The 18,562-nt window shown below is 40.5% G+C and overlaps 1 pseudogene; it reads right to left on the bottom strand.

Annotated features, from left to right (window-relative positions):
- Positions 1 to 5,305: 5,305 nt before the first annotated feature.
- LOC122438927 lies at positions 5,306 to 5,844 on the bottom strand (annotated as a pseudogene).
- Positions 5,845 to 18,562: the final 12,718 nt, after the last annotated feature.

Genomic DNA, 18,562 nt, shown 5'->3' with positions numbered 1-18,562 from the left:
AGTGGCAAGTGCAGTAACTCTTCAGGAGAAGCACAAATATCCAGTGCGAAGGGCAGAATGAAACAACTCTTGAGAGTCCATATAAAGAGGCCATTGTGCAATGTAATCAACAACATTCTTACAGGGACACAATGATAAACTTCATGTAACCATTTTGCAGAATGTCCTGCAGTGCTGACCAAGGAGGATGCAGACCAAAGACGAATCCTGAGGGTACAAAAAGAATTTTCTGGGTGCCTGCCTGACTTTAATTCTGAGGTACATTTTAAAGGGTCTGAGGAAATAGTAAAAACCAAACCCTTAATGTTCCTTTATACATTTGGCCCAAGGTAAACCCATAGCTGATAGATATTAAGTAGCTGGAAGTTCAAAACTGGATATCTTCCATGTGGAGTTCTACTATTTCAGAGATCTAGGGGGCAAGTAGTAACACAATGGAACATTGAGTAAGTGTAGGAGTAACACCTTTTGGGTAAATTTAGCAGTCTCAATAATCAGGAGTTTCTGAGGGAGTACTCTAGTGTTTGGCCAAGATTCTCTTTAGGAAAAAAAAAAAGTGGAATATGTACTCTCAGACAGATGGGCCATTTAGGTTCCAAATTTCTGCTCAGTATAACCTAGTCTTAATTAATATTAGACTGGAAAATGTGTAAGAAAGGCAAACTAAACATTGTGGCCATTAAAATTAATCCTCCCCTCCCCTAACTCCTGAAAAACATCCGCAGAAAGCCTGGCTTTGAATCCTGTGATTTCCTGTTGTTCTTCCAAGTTAAATGATTTTCGTAATGTACATCAAGGTATCTGAATGAAGTGGCTTCTGTATAGAATTAATCAGGAGTCAACTGAAATTCAGAAAATACCTTGGTTTTTTAAAACTTTAAGAGCTCTATATATACAGAGGACATTACATTTTTGTGCAATACTCATGTTCTAAAATTTTCTGGCCTGTAGTTTTCCCATATAATATCTTCTGGCATATTGGTTTGGCATTTCTATGTAATGGAATGTAACAATTCTGGTTTTATCTTTTGCCTAGATCTTAGTGGATCTTTTCTCATTTTAAGATATTTACTTCCAATAGGGAATAACCTCTGTCTTCTATTACAAGTTAATCACTCAAAGGATATTGCCTATAAGTTTAAAATACACATAATGGCCCATCTCTGGGAACCCTGCCTACCAGGGAATGAGAATTTAGCTAAAGTACCTTTGATCGGCTCACAGGAAACATCCTGACCAGGCCCACCTGTGAACAGTTAAAGGAAGGGGCAATTAACGCATCCTCTCTGGGGTTTGGGTGGAACCAGAACTTTAACCCCATCCCCTTCGGTATAAAAGAAGCCTGAGTTCTCACCAGGAAGATTGTTTCTTGGGATACTAGCCCACCAAGTTCTTAGTCTGCTGGTTTTCCAAATAGAGTCGCTATGACGTGCCCAACAACGCTTGATTTACTTGCCTGGCTTTGGTGAGACGTATGAACTTGGATTTGGTTAACAAATTGACAAAGCCATTCGGAAGCCTTGCTGCTGGTGGGCAGCCAGTCTCGGCTGGGGAATTTTCAGGTAAGGCCTTAACCAGGGCTGCTTGCCCTGAGGGTCTTCCCTTCAAGATTTCCAAAATGGAACAGGCGGGCCCCAGGGCATGGCAATGGGAGCCGGGAATCGGGAATGGGTATCTAGGAACTGACGAACTCAGTACAGTAGGGTTAGTCGCTCCGGTATGTGAAAATGCGGGGAGTTCTTTCTCTTCCATTTTGGGTTTTCTCCTCTGGAATAAACCAAACATGTTTTCTATTTGAGTGGGATGTGTGTGTGCTGCGTCACCTCAGTTATGTCCAACTCTTTGCAACCCTATGGATTATATGTAGCCCACCAGGCTCATCTGTCCATGGAATTCTCCAGGCAGGAACACTGGGGTGGGCTGCCATGCCCTCCTCCAGGGGATCTGCCTGACCCAGGTTTCGAACCTGCGTCTCTTTCTTCTCCTGCATTGGCAGGCGTGTTCCTTACCACGAGCGCCACCTGGGAAGCATCCTGTTGGAAAGAGAAAACAGTTCTTGGACTTTTCCCTGGTTTGTGAACAGGTATTTTGTTTCTTTACATGCTAGCGTGTGTATGCTGTTTATTTTGTTTGTAGTATTTCTGTCTTTTAAAAACAGGGAATGTTTCCACTATTCCTAGAGCAAGTTCTCTGAAGCACATTTTGGGTGAGTGATTACAGCTATGAACTCATGACTGAGAGGAAGGTTTTCATTGTAACAATGTGTGGCAACAATACCTGGTAGGATCTCAGCAAGAGACTGAGGTATTGTTACCTTGGGATCCTGTGCACCTTGTATTGTCACCCTTGCTGGTCAAGTACGTCATTTGCATCTTCTTGTGTCACTGGTGTGGATCCAGCAGCTCTCCGAGGAGTCATGTTGCCCTGGGGCTAATGTTTCCTGTGTTATGTAAAACCCTGAGACCAAATTTGCGGGTTTACTTAGGGTTTTCTCTTTGGTCTTCAGGTTTTTCATTTTGTCTTGATACCATTTTTTATTTACAGACTAATGTCAAATGGAGAAAAGCAACAACAGCGACAACAAAAAGCCTATCTGTTCTTGTCTGAAAGCAGGATATTCTCAGGGAGAAGATAAAGTTTCCACTTGGTTCCTAAAATCACCCAAAACCCCATCCCAGATTCAGCCTGGTTAGCTAACGTCAAGGGGAAAAGACATTCTTTGGTTAGAGATGATCAGTTGTTGTTTATGGTTTTATAGTGGCCTTTGAATGGCTCTATAGCTATTCTTCGAAGAAAGGGAAAAGAAAGATGAAATCCTCTATGTGCAGCATTTGTCTTATTATATCAGGGTGGAGAAAAGCCAGACAGTCGTCCCCTTTATGGTAAAAGAAGAAGTGAAGTGAAGTCACTCAGTCATGTCTGACTCTTTGCGACCCCATGGACTGTAGCCTACAAGGCTCCTCTGTCCATGGAATTTTCCAGGCAAGAATACTGGAGTGGGTTGCCATTTCCTTCTCCAGGGGATCATCCTGACCCAGGGATCAAACCTGAGTTTCCCGCATTGCAGGCAGACGCTTTACCATCCAGCCACCAGGGAAGCCCCAAGGGAAAATCTGTCACACATGAAGGAAAGAAAGGGGATGCGGGTGAGGATATGTTGCTCCAAGCTCCGGCTGAGCTGGCCGTCCCAGCTCCTCCAGCTGTTATGCCAACATACTCACCCCTTCCAGTGCCTCTTGTTCTTTGCTTTGCCATTTAGTTGCTCAGTTGTATCTGACTCTTTGTGACACCATTAACTGTAGCTCCCCATTAACTGCCTGGCTCCTCCATCAAAGGGTTTTCCCAGGCAAGAATACTGGAGTGGGTTTCCCGACCTAGGTGTTGAACTTGCATCATCTCCTACATTGGCAGGCAGACTCCTTACCACTGAGCCACCAAGGAAGCCCTGCCTCCTGATCCTGCCCAGTCCCATTTCCCTACACTGGGGATTAGGAAGTGGTCAGACTGGCTCCATCTCCTCGTGGAGTCGATTAGAAAATCCTGTGTTAGTTCCTGGGGCAGAGAGACTTAGTCTGGCACCGCCTTTAAATGCACAAGGCACTCAGTTTGAGCCAGGAGCCATTTTGGAGCAGGGCAATTTCCCTTGTGCCGATATTCTGTAGGTGGTCTTAATACAAATGACAGGGACCTGGGTTTCTATGAATCCATGGTCCTTTCTCCTTCTCAGACTTATTTAATTGGAAAGATGGCGGCCCTCCTTAGAGGGAGGATATGCTTGCAGGAGCCGAAAGGACAATGGTCATTGATAGGGCCAGGGAAGAAGTGTATCAGCTCCACTAATAGACCCAAATGGCCCACTGGAAGCCACTTGCCAGTACCCACAACTGAGCCAAATCGGAACCCCAGTGAGTGAGGAAAGCCCTTATTAGAGCTCTGTCGTAAGTTCTTCTTGGCAGGGCTTTGAAAAGAGGTACCAGAGCAAAAGGGTTTGAACAAAATTCAGGAAATTCAGCAAAAAACAAAGATGCCTCATTTCTTTTTTTAAAGCCAGCATAAAGCACTTTTATTGCAATAATAAAACTTGAAACTCATATGTGTGTGTGTTGGGGGGGGAGAATGTGTGTGTGCGCACATGCACACATGCATACTCAGTCATGTCTGACTCTCTGCAATCCCATGGACTGTAGCCTGCCAGCCTCCTTTGTCCATGGGATTCTCCAGGCGAGAATATTGGAGTGGATTGCCATCTTCCCGACTCAGGGGTTGAACCCGCGTCTCCTGCGGTGGCAGGTGGATTCTTTACCAAGGTGCCACCTGGGAAGCCTCTGGAGACAGGGGGAATAGGCAGCAATTGCTCTCACCAAATCAGTACATGGGACAGCAAGATGGTGGGGGAGAAGGAGGAGCCAGGGAACTCTGAGATCAGTAGGGCTTGCCGAGCAGAAAAACCAAGAGATGCTGAAGCTGTGATGACCAACATCATTTTCTTAAGACAGCAGGATTTGTCATGATGGCTGGGCTTTCATGGCTGTTAAGTATCTACAACAACACCCTCAATTTAACTTTCAATTAAAGTTTTTAAAATTTAAGAAGTGGTGCCTGGATGGTTATAAGATTATAAGAGTCATGAGTATCCATTAAAAAAAAACAACACGCCATGAAGAAGGCTTCAGAGGTCCCTGCTGGCTTGGGGACAGATACAGGGGATGGTGGGGGTGGGACAGTAGAGGCAAAGACTCTCCCCCTTCCCATTTTAGTTTTGGGTTGGGCTTCTAATTCAACCCAAAGATATCTCTAAACTTGGAGAATAATTTGGCCCTCAAAAGCACCTCAAATCTACTGTGACTTTGCAGTGCAAGAGCAACAAGAATGTTTAGTATGTAATAAAACTTTCATCCAGAAAAATAAGATATAGATTCTTTGTATCACCTCCCGCCAGCCCCATACATACACATATACCAATTCCTGTTCTGAAGTTAACCCATAACTTGTGCTGTTAATACTTGACTAAAACCTAACTGCAACCTGGATCCAAAAGACTGAAACTCAATCTTCACCTCAAAATGAAAACAAACTAAAACAAGTAACGAGATTTATGGCCCATGGTTCAGGTCAACACCCGTGTGAGGAGAAAGGGGATGAGCAAAGCCGGTGACAGAACACAGTCGGCCAGGGAAGATGTTTATGCAAAGAGTAGTGGAACATCAAGAAAAGCTACCTGCAGACTTGCTGTGCATAGCTGGAGGAACCAGATCCTTCTATGGCATAGCCAAGAATGGGGAGCCCAGGAAGAAGACCATTCCAGTCATTCCAGCTTTAGAAGCTCCCACACAGACCAGATTGCCATTTGGGGGATGATGCCTGGATGCTGGGCATAATCGGGGGAGACAACTTGGCCCTGTGACCCAAACGCATCTGAGCAACACTTTCATTCCAGCCTCAGATCACTTCCTGCTCACTCAGCACCCAGCACAAACTTAAAGGGCTGAGGAGTCAGATTTCTTTCTATCCTCAGGTGCCTCATGTAGTGCACCACGCAGGTCTGGCTGCTCCTGGGGAAGGAGGGCCGGGCTTCAGGAAGACGGTCTCCACCTGCACTCCCGTGGTGTCCGGGCGCAGGTACACTGGGTGGGTTGGTGCTGCAAACGGCCGTGTGGCCCAAGAACGGACCTGCAGGCAGTTCCGCTGCTTTTTGGGGGAAAGAGTCTCAGATATCAGAAGAAAGTTGCAAACATTAAATGGTGCATTTGGAGTGAACCTTTCTCCACTGGTAGATGTTGCTTTTAAAATGTTCAACAACAGGGAACAATGACTGCAAAAAGAAGATGCAAAGCTAAATGCCATTTTTTCCTTTCATTACTTTCTAAAAGCGAAATGTAGTTTGATTTACAATGTTGTATTGGTTTCAGGTGTATAGCAGTGATTCAGTTATACACACACACAGTCACAGACACACATGTATTCTTTTTCAGATTCTTTTCCCTTATAGGTAATTACAAAATAATAAGTATAGTTCCCTGTGCTATACAGTAGGTCCTTGTTGGTTATCTATTTTATATAAAGTGGTGTGTATATATGTTAATCCTAACCTCCTAATTTATCCCTCCCCCTCCCCTTTTGCTATGGTAACCGTGTTTATTTTCTGTGTGTGGGTCTATTTCTGTTTTGTATATAAGTTCATTTGTATTTTTTTCTTTCCAGATTCCATATATAGGTTATGGAATATTTGTCTTTCTCTGTTATGTTATGGGTCATTTAGTGTGATAATCTCTAGACCCATCCTTGTTGCTGCAAATGGCATTATTTCATTGTTTTTTCATGGCTGAGTAATATTCCACTGGGCTTCCCTGGTGGCTCAAAGTTAAAAAATCTGCCTGCAAATGCAGGTCATGTGGGTTCAGTCCTAGGGTTGGGAAGATGCCCTGGAGAAGGAAATAGCAACCCACTCCAGTATTCTTGCCTGGGAAATCCCATGGGCAGAGGAAACTGGCTGGTTACAGTCCATAGCATTGCAAAGCATCAAACATGATGGAAAGACAGCAACCTACAAAAGACCATCCAGGAGGTCACTCAGAATTGCATGAAATGTGCTTAAAAATAACTGAAGACTGCTGTCAGACCTCCCCAGATGAGGACTCAACACAAAGGAACCTGCCCCACTGGGGATTGGCAAGTAGGCTTAACTCAAATGCCTTCAGCTGCAGGAAATTTCATAGACTTGTCAGTGTTTTGGGTACTTTTTCAGGCTGGTGGAGGCATATCCCATGCAGACAGAAAAAGGTTCTGAAGTGGTTAAAGTCCTGCTTAGGGAAATTATTCCCCGATTTGGATTGCCTCACGCCCTTCAAAATGACAGTGGGATTGCTTTTGTCTCCAGTATAATTAAACAGGTGTCTAAAGCATTGCAAATTAATTGGAAACTATGTTCATCTCAGAGACCACAATCAATAGGAAAAAACCAAGAAAATGAATCATCTGTTAAAAAGGAGCATTGCTAAAATGTCAGGAGACTAATTTAACTTGGGATAAGGCCTTAACAGTGACCCTGCTATGGATCCGAGTGGCTCCTAGAAGTGGGCTTAAATTAAGCCCCTTTTGAATATGGTATGGTCAGCCATTCCAGGTGTCTGCCTGGGTGGGAGAACTTCTAAATGCTCTAAAAACCTAGAAATTGCCAATTATGTTAAAACCTTGGACCCTATAACAACCTCTGCTCATGAGTTTGCTTCCACCAGAACTAGCCTTTCCAACTGAAGTTGCTTTACATCCTTTCTGACCTGGAGACTGAGTCCTTCATCACACCCAGGAAGAATAAGGGCCTGGACATCAGTTGATGGCAAGGTGGACAGGGCCACACACGCTATTGTTTACCATGCATTCATCTGTCAAGTTGGCTGGAGTAAGCCATGGATTCATCACACTGGGATAAAAAACAGTACCACTATCATCTAAAAATGACCCTATTTCTGAGAGGCCTGGAGAGCAGTGGGTTTGTGAACTCTTAGAAGATTTACCTTGCTCTCTAAAAAATAAGCCAAGTGTTCATTTTAATGTCACTGTAGCTAGAGAAGGGCCAGCATATTTAATTTTGTCCAAATAAATGGCATAGGAATGTGTATGTGTTGGGAATAGGAACCAAAACCCCAAGTTTGATTAAATTAGACAATAAAGTGCTAAGGGCTTTAACCAGGTTCAGATAGTTGTAGATGAAAAAGGAAATTGGATGGTACTACTGATCAAAAGATTCTAAGGAATATTTTCTGTTCAAGGTTGATCAATTCCATTCTGTAATCACCTCTTTGTCATTCCTCTTCAGCTGGAATTAGATCTTTGTCCCTTTTCCCACAGGATTCTGAAATGGATCATTGATAGTAGAAAACTGTAATAGGGAAGAAACTCTGTATTCTATTACAAATTAACCACTAAAGGGATATTGCCTATAAGCCTAAATTATACATAATGGCACATCTCTGGGAACTCTGCTTCCCAGGAAGTCAGCGCTGAGTTAAAATAGCTTTGTCTAGCTCACAGGAAACATGCTGACCAGGCCCACCTGTGAACAGGCTTAGGCAGTGAGAAATTAACACATCCTTTCTAGGATTTTACCTCCCCCACCATGTTTTAATATAAAAGAAGCCTGAATTCTTTTTTTTTTTTTTAAACATTTCTCGGAACTTTAATGGGTTACAGAATGGAGCAGAGGGTTGTTCGTGGGGGAATGGACTATGCAGGTTTCAGTGAGGCGTGCAGACCCTGGGAACTCACCCTCAGTCACAGTGTGAATATCTTCTCTTCCTGATGATCTCAGTATTCCTTTTTGCCTCTCTCTGAACTTAAAAAAAAGGAACAATAACACTTTTATATTGGGGTATAATTGACTGACAATGTTGTGATAGTTTTAGGTGAATAGCAAGGGACTCAGCCATGTATATACATGGATCCATTCTCCCCCAAACTCCCCTCCCATCCAGGCTGCCACATGACATTGAGCTGAGTTTCCTGTGCGATAGAGCAGGTGCTTGTTGGTTATCCATTTTAAACACAGCAGTGTGTACCTGTCCACCCCAAGTCCCTAACTATCCCTTCCCCCTATCAAAGAAGCCTGAGTTCTAAATCAGAGAAGATGGTTTTTTGTGACACTGGTTCACTGAATAGTAGTTTATCAACTTCTCACTCTGCTGGCTTTCCAAATAAAGTCACTGTCCCTTACCCTAGCAACTCATCTCTCAATTAATTGACCTGTTGGGTGGTGAGCAGTTTGAGCTTGGACTTCTTAATGTACATTTTCTACTTCTTCTTTTGTATGTCTTTAAATCCTTAATCAACTTAAATATCTTTTGATATATGGAGTTGTTATTCAGTCACTCAATCATGTCCAACACTTTGCAACCCCATGTACTGCATCACGCCAGGCCTCCCTGTCCATCACTAACTCCCAGAGTTTGCTCAAACTCATGTCCATCGAGTTGGTGATGGCATCCAACCATTTCATCCCCTGTCGTCCTCTTCTCCTCCTGCCCTCAATCTTTCTCAGCATCAGGGTCTTTTCCAACGAACTGGCTCTTTGCATCAGGTGGTCAAAGTACTAGAGCTTTAGCATCAGTCCTTCCAACGAATATTCAGGGTTGATTTCCTTTAGGATTGACTGGTTGGATCTCCTTGCAGTCCAAGGGACTCTCAAGAGTCTTCTCCAGCACCACAGTTAGAAAGCATCAGTTCTATGGTGCTCAGCCTTCCTTATGGTCCAACTGTCACGTCTGTACATGATTACTGGAAAAACCATAGCTTTGACTATATGAACCTTTGTTGGCAAAGTGAAGTCTCTGCTTTTTAATAGGCCATCTAGGAACAAGCATCTTTTAATTTCATGGCTACAGTCATCATCCATAGCGATTCTGGAGCCCAAGAAAACAAAGTCTATCACTGTTTCCATTTTTCTCCCATCTATGTGCCATGAAGCAATGGGATTGTATCCCATGATCTTAGTTTTTCTGAATGAGTTTTAAGCCAGCTTTTCCACTCTCCTTTCACCTTCATCAAGAGGCTCTTCAGTGCCTCTTTGCATTCTGCCATTGAGGTGGTGTCATCTGCATATTTGAGGTTACGAATATTTCTCCTAGCAATCTTGATTCCAGTTTGTGCTTCATCCAGCCCAGCATTTCTCACCCAGCCCAATACTTTGCATATAAGTTAAATAAACAGAGTGACAATATACAGTCTTGAGTAAGAAAGGGAATTTATTGCCCCCGCTCAGACTCAGGTTCAATCCCCGGGTTTGGTAAGATCCCCTGGAGTAGGAAATGGCAACTCACTCCAGTATTCTTGCCTGGAGAATCCCATGGATAGAGGAGCCTGGTGGGCTACAGTCCATAGGGTTGCAAAGAGTCAGAAACAACTGAGTGATTACCCATGCATGTACACACTCCCATAATTAATCAGTTGTCTCGGGACTATTTAAAGACTATGTCTATCTTTCCTTAGCAATGTGAAATCAAATATTACCTTATTCTAACATTTCCTGAATTAAGATATTTGTTTTATATTCTATTAATTTATATATTCCACATTGATAGCTAGAGCTTAATATGTCTATACATCCAATTGTTTCAATACAATTCCTACTCCTTCCATTGTATGTGTGTGTTCCTTCCATTATTCTATTTAAATTCTTTTTTGGATAGCCATGCCCATACATTACTTTTCTACAGTTTCCCTTTAAACTTTCATAATCTCTAAGTGCTCCAGCTCTATTTCCCTTGTGTGTGAATGTGTTTTGAAAGTGCTGGACCTTTTGGCCTTCAAGTAAATGTTTTTCCATTAATTTTTGTTAGTGATAGTGTCCTGAGATGAGGGTGGGATGGAAGGAGGTGAGGTGGGTTCTTCATTCTAGTTTACTCTCTCTACATCAGAGATGGCTGTCACTATTTTTCTCCTGAATCACTTAGGAAAAAACTCATCTTGCTACTCCAAACCTATCTAGTCTAGTCTCACAGAGTACAGTATAATCCTTTTAATTAGGGCTTCCCTGGTGGCTCAGATGGTAAAGAGTCTGCCTGCAATGCCAGAGACCCAGGTTCAATCTCTGAGTCAGGAAGATCCCCTGGAGAAGGGAATGACAAACCATCTTGAAGATCATGAAGACTTTGTACAAAGCCTGGCAAAGACATTTGAAATTTCTCCAACATTGATTCTCAGCCTAGCCACATTCTACAATATGTGTACAACATATAAGAAATAATAATCTTCATCTACCCTACAAGATTTTAATTTCATTGACCTTATTGGCTAGAATCTGATTTAATATGCAACATTGAAAGAGAAAGGAAGAAGAAAATGATCTAGATACAGATAAAAGCAAAACCAGATATTTCCAAATTCTAGAGGAGTAAGTGAAGAGGAACTAAAAAGCCTCTTGATGAAAGTGAAAGAGGAGAGTGAAAAAGTTGGCTTAAAGCTTAACATTCAGAAAACTAAGATTATGGCATCTGGTCCCATCACCTCATGGGAAATAGATGGGGAGACAGTGGAAACAGTGTCAGACTTTATTTTTTTGGGCTCCAAAATCACTGCAGATGGTGACTGCAGCCATGATATTAAAAGATGCTTACTCCTTGGAAGGGAAGTTATGACCAATCTAGACAGCATATTAAAAAGCAGAGACATTACTTTGCCAACAAAGGTCCATCTGGTCAAGGCTATGGTTTTTCCAGTGGTCATGTATGGGTGTGAGAGTTGGACTGTGAAGAAAACTGAGCACCGAAAAATTAATGCTTTTGAACTGTGGTGTTGGAGAAGACTCTCGAGAGTCCCTTGGACTGCAAGGAGATCCAACCAGTCCATCCTGAAGGAGATAAGTCCTGGGTGTTCATTGGAAGGACTGATGCTGAAGCTGAAACTCCAATACTTTGGCCACCTCATGCGAAGAGTTGACTCATTGGAAAAGACCCTGATGCTGGGAGGGATTGGGGGCAGGAGGAGAAGGGGACGACAGAGGATGAGGTAGCTGGATGGCATCACCGACTCGATGGACATGAGTTTGAGTGAACTCCGGGAGTTGGTGATGGACAGGGAGGCCTGGCATGCTGCGATTCATGGGGTCGCAAAGAGTCGGACACGACTGAGTGACTGAACTGAACTGACTGAACTGAGAGGAGAAATAATAAGAGCCTGAACAGAGGTAGAGGCAACAAGAGAAGAGAAATATGAAGACTGAAAAGGATTTAGGAAATGGACAGCATGGAATGTATTAGAAAGATACGAGTCTAGGATGATTCCAAGATTTTCCACTGGGGAGAAAGAAGGATGGTGCTACCTTCCACTGAAGGAGGAAACACAGGAGAAAGTGTTGGCTGCTGTCTTCTGAGGGGAGGGAAGGAGAACGTAGATGATGGTCTCAGTTTTATTTACTTTGTCTGGAGAATCCCACAGACAGAGGAGCCTGGCGGGCCAGTTCATGGGGTCACAGAGTCAGACATGACTGAGCGACTCACACTGATCCTATGATTTATGAGACAAAACAAAACATACTGACCTAGTTATGAAAAAACTGTGGTCAAAAATCAAATACTTTGATTAGAGAGTAAAGAAAGCTAAGAATTAAAAAAAAAAAATACCCACAACTACCAGATAACCTTTTTATTTTTAACGTAAGATGGTGTAAGCTTTTAATATAACATATGTTTATAATATTGGAGATATTTTAAATTTGAAAATAAAAAATGCAAAAGTTTTTCTTTGTTGGTTTACCCCAAATTTGGAAAAAGAATCTTGGTACCACTTTTTCTTAAGATGTAAAAATGTCAGATTTTTTCCCATTATGATATTTAGTAATATTTTATCTTTGAATCCTTTAAAGACAAAGCATCTCATCTTATCCTGTTTCATAGCTCCCAAAATTCTTCATAATGGATAAGATACCTGTATAACTTTTATATTTTAAAGCAACTATTCCTGGTGTTACCTAGAATTCAGGCATTCCAATTTTTTCATATTTAGGTTTTGGTACCATATTGAATAGCAGTCATATAACTTGCACTTTTCCCTCATAGTTCACTTGTACTGTCACTATTAATATGAAAAGGAAAATGAATAGTGCTTTTACATCTTATAAAATTTAAAACAAGAAAAAAATTTCTAGAATTTAGTCTTCAATCCTATAATTTTGGGAATGTAGGTGCCAACTGTTCCTTCTGTAGAAATTTTCTTACACTAAAAGTAAGAAAATGAACCAGAATAAATGGTGCCAAGTACATTTCTCTGAATCTCAGCTATCCTGAGAATGAACAAATCAAGTCATATATTCAATCAGTTTTGAATGTCTTTGCAGAGAAATATTCAAACTGGTAAGATGAGTTGAATAGCCAATCAAAACAGGCCATCTTTAGTTCAGTCTTTGAAACCAGGCTAACGGTCATTTTCTCTTGAATTATGTAAAAAGTTTAATCTCTTTCAAGAGTTCTAAAGAACTCTAAGTACAATGCCATCTAACCTCTTTTTATATAGCAGGCTCCCATATGGTACATCCAATTTATCAAAGAAAACACTGACTTGTCCATATGATAAGCCACCAACACTCCCATTTTATGATATCAATGACTGTATTCATCCTATATCAAACTTTAGGATCACCTCAATCAATCAGTATGTCATTTTCTTATAATGAACAAGACATTGGTATATTTCTGAGTTGGTTACATTAGAATTCTCAATGTAAGCACAAGTATAATTAGGTGGACATATCTGAGGGAGTTAATTTTTCCTCATTAGCCTTCTATTTTCAAAGCTTTTTTTTGGCATGTAATTTCTGCTACATTCAATGGATATGATTTTAAAACTTACCATCTGTTACATGTTCTGATGCAATTTTTTCACTTAATATATATCATAGCATTTATTATTTAATAAGTTTTCATTAACGTCCTGTTGAAATTTCAGGCTTTCATTTAATTCATTAAAATGAGTTTTATATATACTGGCACCCACATATACATTTTTATGTACTGGCAATAGTTTTTAGTAGAGTTGATTTCATAATGGTTTTTGAAGTAGTATTTTTAAGTAGTTTTATGACACAGTCACATTTTGTCTGAACACAGAAAAATATTTTTCACTTCCACAAAAAGCACAATCTCTTTTTAAAATACATAGCCTTCCTAGTTTATCTTTTCATTTTCCACTTTTGGTAGAGATAGGATTCCAAATAATTCCCTCTACAATAGCAAATATAATAGCAAGTACACTGACAAATTGCAATTGACATTTTCCCCAGCATAAAGCAAGAAAATGAAAAATAGTAGAACGCACAGCAAGTAAGAGCCTATTCTACCTAGTATGGCTAGCACTCAGGTGTGCAAGCGGCTTCCGTCCAGGCCGCAAAAACCCTTAGGCTCACTGGTTCAGTACTGTCAGACTCTTTGCAGCCTCATGGACAGTAGCCCACCAGGTTCCTCTGCACATGGAATTTTCCAGGCAAGAATACTGGAGTGCGTTGCCATCTCCTACTCCAGGGGATCTTCCTGATCCAGGGATTGAACCTAGGTCTCTCTCATCTCCTGCTTTGGCAGGCAGATTCTTTACCCCTAGTGCCACCTGGGAAACTGTACAAAGACCCTAATTTGCTGCAGAGTCACAGGTTATGTGCCATGTGACTATTTGTACTCACTCTTTATCTGACCACGTAAGTGGGTTAAATTTTTTATAACATTATTCAGATCAATATCCTAAAACTCAAATAAAGCATATTTTTAGCCTCTTGTCCAAATCACCAAGAAGGCAGATGGGAAAATAATTTTCCTTTAGTACTTGATACTATTTCTGTAGCTTTTATTAATTAGTGCATTTGGCAAATAATTATGAGGTATTGTTCTAGGAGCTGTGGATACCATAGGGAGTAAAACAAAAACTTTGTCCTGGAAAGATTAAGTTCTAAGGAGGGGCAAGATGGAAGCTGAAAAGCACAGGTATGTAAAAAGAGTTAGTATGGCAGACCTACAAAGAAAAAAGAAGCTGACTAGTACCATAGTCCAAGAAAGAGCCACTGGACTTCTGGAACAGGGTGATCACATTGGAGATGATGAAAAGTGGTTGAATTACTGAATTATGGATCTATTTTGAAGATGAAAATGACAAGATTTACTAAAGTATAAAACAAAAAGTATAAGAGTCAAAGTTTTTTGAACAACTGAACAATGTAGTTGCTATTTACTGAGAAAAAGACAGTGGGTGTTCTTGTGCATGCTGCAACTATTGAAGCCAGTGCATCTAGAGACTATACTCTGCAGTAAGAGACGCCACTACAATAAGAAGCCCGGCACCGCAACTAGAGAAGCCCCCACTCGCTGCAACTAGAGAAAGCCCAAGTGCAGCCATGAAGACCCAGGGCAGCAGAAAAGAAAAAAAGCTAGGCCTCTTGAAACAACAACAACAACAAAAAGACTATGGGTGTTTTTGTTTGTGGCCAGTAGTGGAGAGAAGTTTAGTTTTAGACCTGTTAAGTTTGAGATGTCTTTTGAATATTCAAATAGAGATATTCAGGTATCTAGATTTGAATTTCAGGGACAAAGTTCAGATTGAAGACATAAATTTGGTTGATAGGCATCAAAATACATCCAAACATAATGTTTAAAGCCATTTGACTATTTATATTCACTCCTTAAGTAATATTACCTGAAGTTCTGAGGACTGAGCTTTGGGGAGCTGCAGTTTAGAGACCGACAGAATGAAGAGGATCTAGTATCTAGGACTGTGAAGGAATGGCTACTGAGGTAGTGGGAAAAGACGAAATGGTGACATCCTGGAATCAGAGTGGAGGAGATGGCAGTAAATCGATTGTGTCAAACATAGGTTAAGGCGGGTGGAAACTAAGAACTGATCAATAGATTTAGCTATATGGAGGCTCTTGTTGATCTTGACAAGAGGCAATTCAGGTCTGTAGGAGAAGATGAATGAAGCAGTAGCTTTGGGAATGCTAGAGACAGAGGAATTTTGTTTTTAAGATGGCAGAAGTAAAACCAGAACTCCTTAACTGCTTGCTGGTCAAGCATTTCTATACTTACTTTGTGTAGAGCATGTGACTATATCTGTCTTGACACCGGAGTTGCAATCTTACTGAAGAGTGGAAAACAATGACAATATAACAGAACCAGGCAATTAATGCTAGAATAGTTGAAGAGAATATAAACTGTTGGTTTCACAGAGGATGTGGAGTTTAAATTCTATGTTAAAAAAAGTTGGATTTAGGTGGATGAAAAGAGCAGGAACTAAGGAAGAGTACATTTGGGGAAGAGTAAGACTGGTCTGGCTGGAACTTGTATTAAGAGATAAACATGGAGAACTTTGACCATCAGCTAAGTTCTGGTTTATTATTTTGGCAGTGGAGATTTAAAAAATTAAATAATCCATCTGTGGTAGCTGTAGAATTAAGAAAAAATTGTTATAACTTTTATGATCCTTTTTAGCGATTTTCATTATTAAAAAATTCCCTCAAGGGACTTCCTTGGTGGTCCAGTGGTTAGGAATCCATGAGCCAATTCAAGGGACTTGGGCTCAACATCTGGTCTGGGACGATTTCACATGCCATGGAGGAACTAAGCCTGTGTGCCCCAACTACCAAGTCTGGGAGGCACAGTAAGAGAAGACACCACAGTAAGTCCACACACTGCAAGGGAGGGTAGTCCCCACTCATCGCAGCTAGATAAGGCCCTAGTGAATCACTGAACACCCAGCAAAGCCAAAAAGAAATAAAATTAAAAAACAATTCTCCCAAATATCTTCTATGGAATAGGACCACTAGGTATTAGTGTGTGCATGCTAAGTCACTTCAGTCGGGTCCAACTCTTTGAGACCCTATGGACTGCAGCCCACTGGGTTCCTCTGTCCATGGGATTCTCCAGGCAAGAATACTGGAGTGGGGTGCCATGCCCTCCTCCAGAGGATCTCCCCGACCCGGGGATCGAACCTGCACCCCCTGCATTGGGAGGTGGATACTTCACCACTAGTGCCACCTGGGAAGCCCAGGTATTAGTGAAGTAAATGATAATACAATCAGCTGAATTTTAAAATATTATAATTACTTTGAAGAATGAGGATTTTGCCTGCACATAACAATCACTTCCAGGCAAGCATTTCCTTTTAAAATGTTGATCTACTCCATGTTTATACTTTAGAATGGTATTTTTAAAAGTGTTTTGTAAATAATTTTGTATAAAAAATAAATTTTGTATAAAAAGTGAGATTTTTACTTTTTAAATTTGGATCCATTTTGTCTTTCTCCTTGAATTGCTGTTGCTAAAACTTCCAAAATATGTTGAATTAAAAGTGGCAGGGAATGGACATCCTTGTCTTGTTCCTGGTCTTAGGTGGAATGCTTTCAGCTTTTCACCACTGAGAATGGTGCTAGCTGTGGGTTTGTTGTATATGGTCTTATATGAAGTTCCCTTTATGCCCACTTTCTGGAGAGTTTTTATCATAAATGAGTATTGAGTTTTGTCAGAGTTTTTTCTGCATCTATTGAGATGATCATATGGTTTTTATTCTTCAACTTGTTAATATGGTGTATCACACTGATTGATTTGCAGATATTGAAGAATCCTTGCATTCCTGGGATAAATCCTACTTAATCATGGTGTATGTTCCTTTTAATTAAGTGTTGGTGGATTTGGTTTGCTAGGATCTCATTGAGGATTTTTGCCTGTATGTTGATCGGTGATACTGGCCTGTAATTTTCTTTCTTTGGTGGTATCTTTGTTTAGTTTTGGTATCAGTTTTGGTGGTTATCTTTGTTTAGTTTTGGTATTAATGCTTTTCTAAATGTTTCATACAATTCACCTATGAAGCCATCTGGTCCTTTTGTTTGGAAGTATTTTTGATCACAGAAATTTAAATCTTATTTCTTAACCTATTAGCTAATTTATACTCATAATATATTCAATTCTACTTTTAGAAAATAGTCTCTTACGTATACTACCTTATCAGTCTAACTTTTAAGCAAGTTTTATAATTCTAATGTGTAGCATGTAAGACACTAGAAGGGATTTCACTAAAATATCAGAATGGATTTAAAGGTGCTTTTCAAGCATGAGTATTTAGAATTCTTGGTGTCAAAATCAATTCTGCAGGTAACTACCCAAGTTGTTTTAATCAAGAGAAGCTGTTGAATCCCATTTTGTAGGTCAAAATGACAGTATATTAATGATTTAATACTGCTCAACAAAAAAATTCCAATTTGGCTCTCAAGCTTACTAGATTGTCTCTCCCATTTTTATCCAACTGAAGTGGAGGAGGCATTCTCCTAGAAGTTGCATGTTCCTTGACAAACTGTCTTTTATTAAGTCTGTTTTATGAAGGTTCTACCCTAGGTCCTATGGTCTATTTAATAGGCTTAACAGTTTACACATGTATTGAATATTTTTTACAATCTAGTTTAAAAATACAATAATCAAACATATATATGCTTATTGTTAATTTTATAACGCTTAAAAGTTTCGTAACATTTGAAATAATATTCACCCATTATAAAAATTTCAACTGGCAACTTGTCTTACAATGGAATGGTAGGATAGAAATGTTGTTTTATACTAGCACCTAGAGTAATAGGATTCACTTCATAGGTACAGTGAGTGGTTTTATGTGAAAGCTCTGAAATTTTTTTTAATAATTTGTTTTTTTATTGAATAATTGCTTTACCGAATTTTGTTGTTTTCTGTCAAACCTTAACATGGATCAGCCACAGGTATACACATATCCCCTCCCTTTTGAACCTCCCTCCATCTCCCTCCCATCCCACCCCTCTAGGTTGACACAGAGCCCCTGTTTGAGTTTCCTGAGCCAGACAGCAAATTCCCACTGGCTATCTATTTTACATGTGGTGATGTAAGTTTCCATGGTACTCTTCCATACATCTCACCCTCTCCTCCCCTTGTCCACAAGTGTATTCTCTATGTCTGTTTCTCCACTGCTGCCCTGTAAGTAAATTCTTCAGTACCATTTTCCTAGATTCTGTATATATGCATTAGAAAATGATATTTCTCTTTCTCTTTCTGACTCACTTCACTCTGTATAACAG

This window comes from Cervus canadensis, chromosome 3 (assembly GCF_019320065.1).
Source record: "Cervus canadensis isolate Bull #8, Minnesota chromosome 3, ASM1932006v1, whole genome shotgun sequence".
NCBI classification, from domain to species: Eukaryota; Metazoa; Chordata; class Mammalia; order Artiodactyla; family Cervidae; genus Cervus; species Cervus canadensis.
This window is presented reverse-complemented; position numbering and strand designations above follow the sequence as displayed.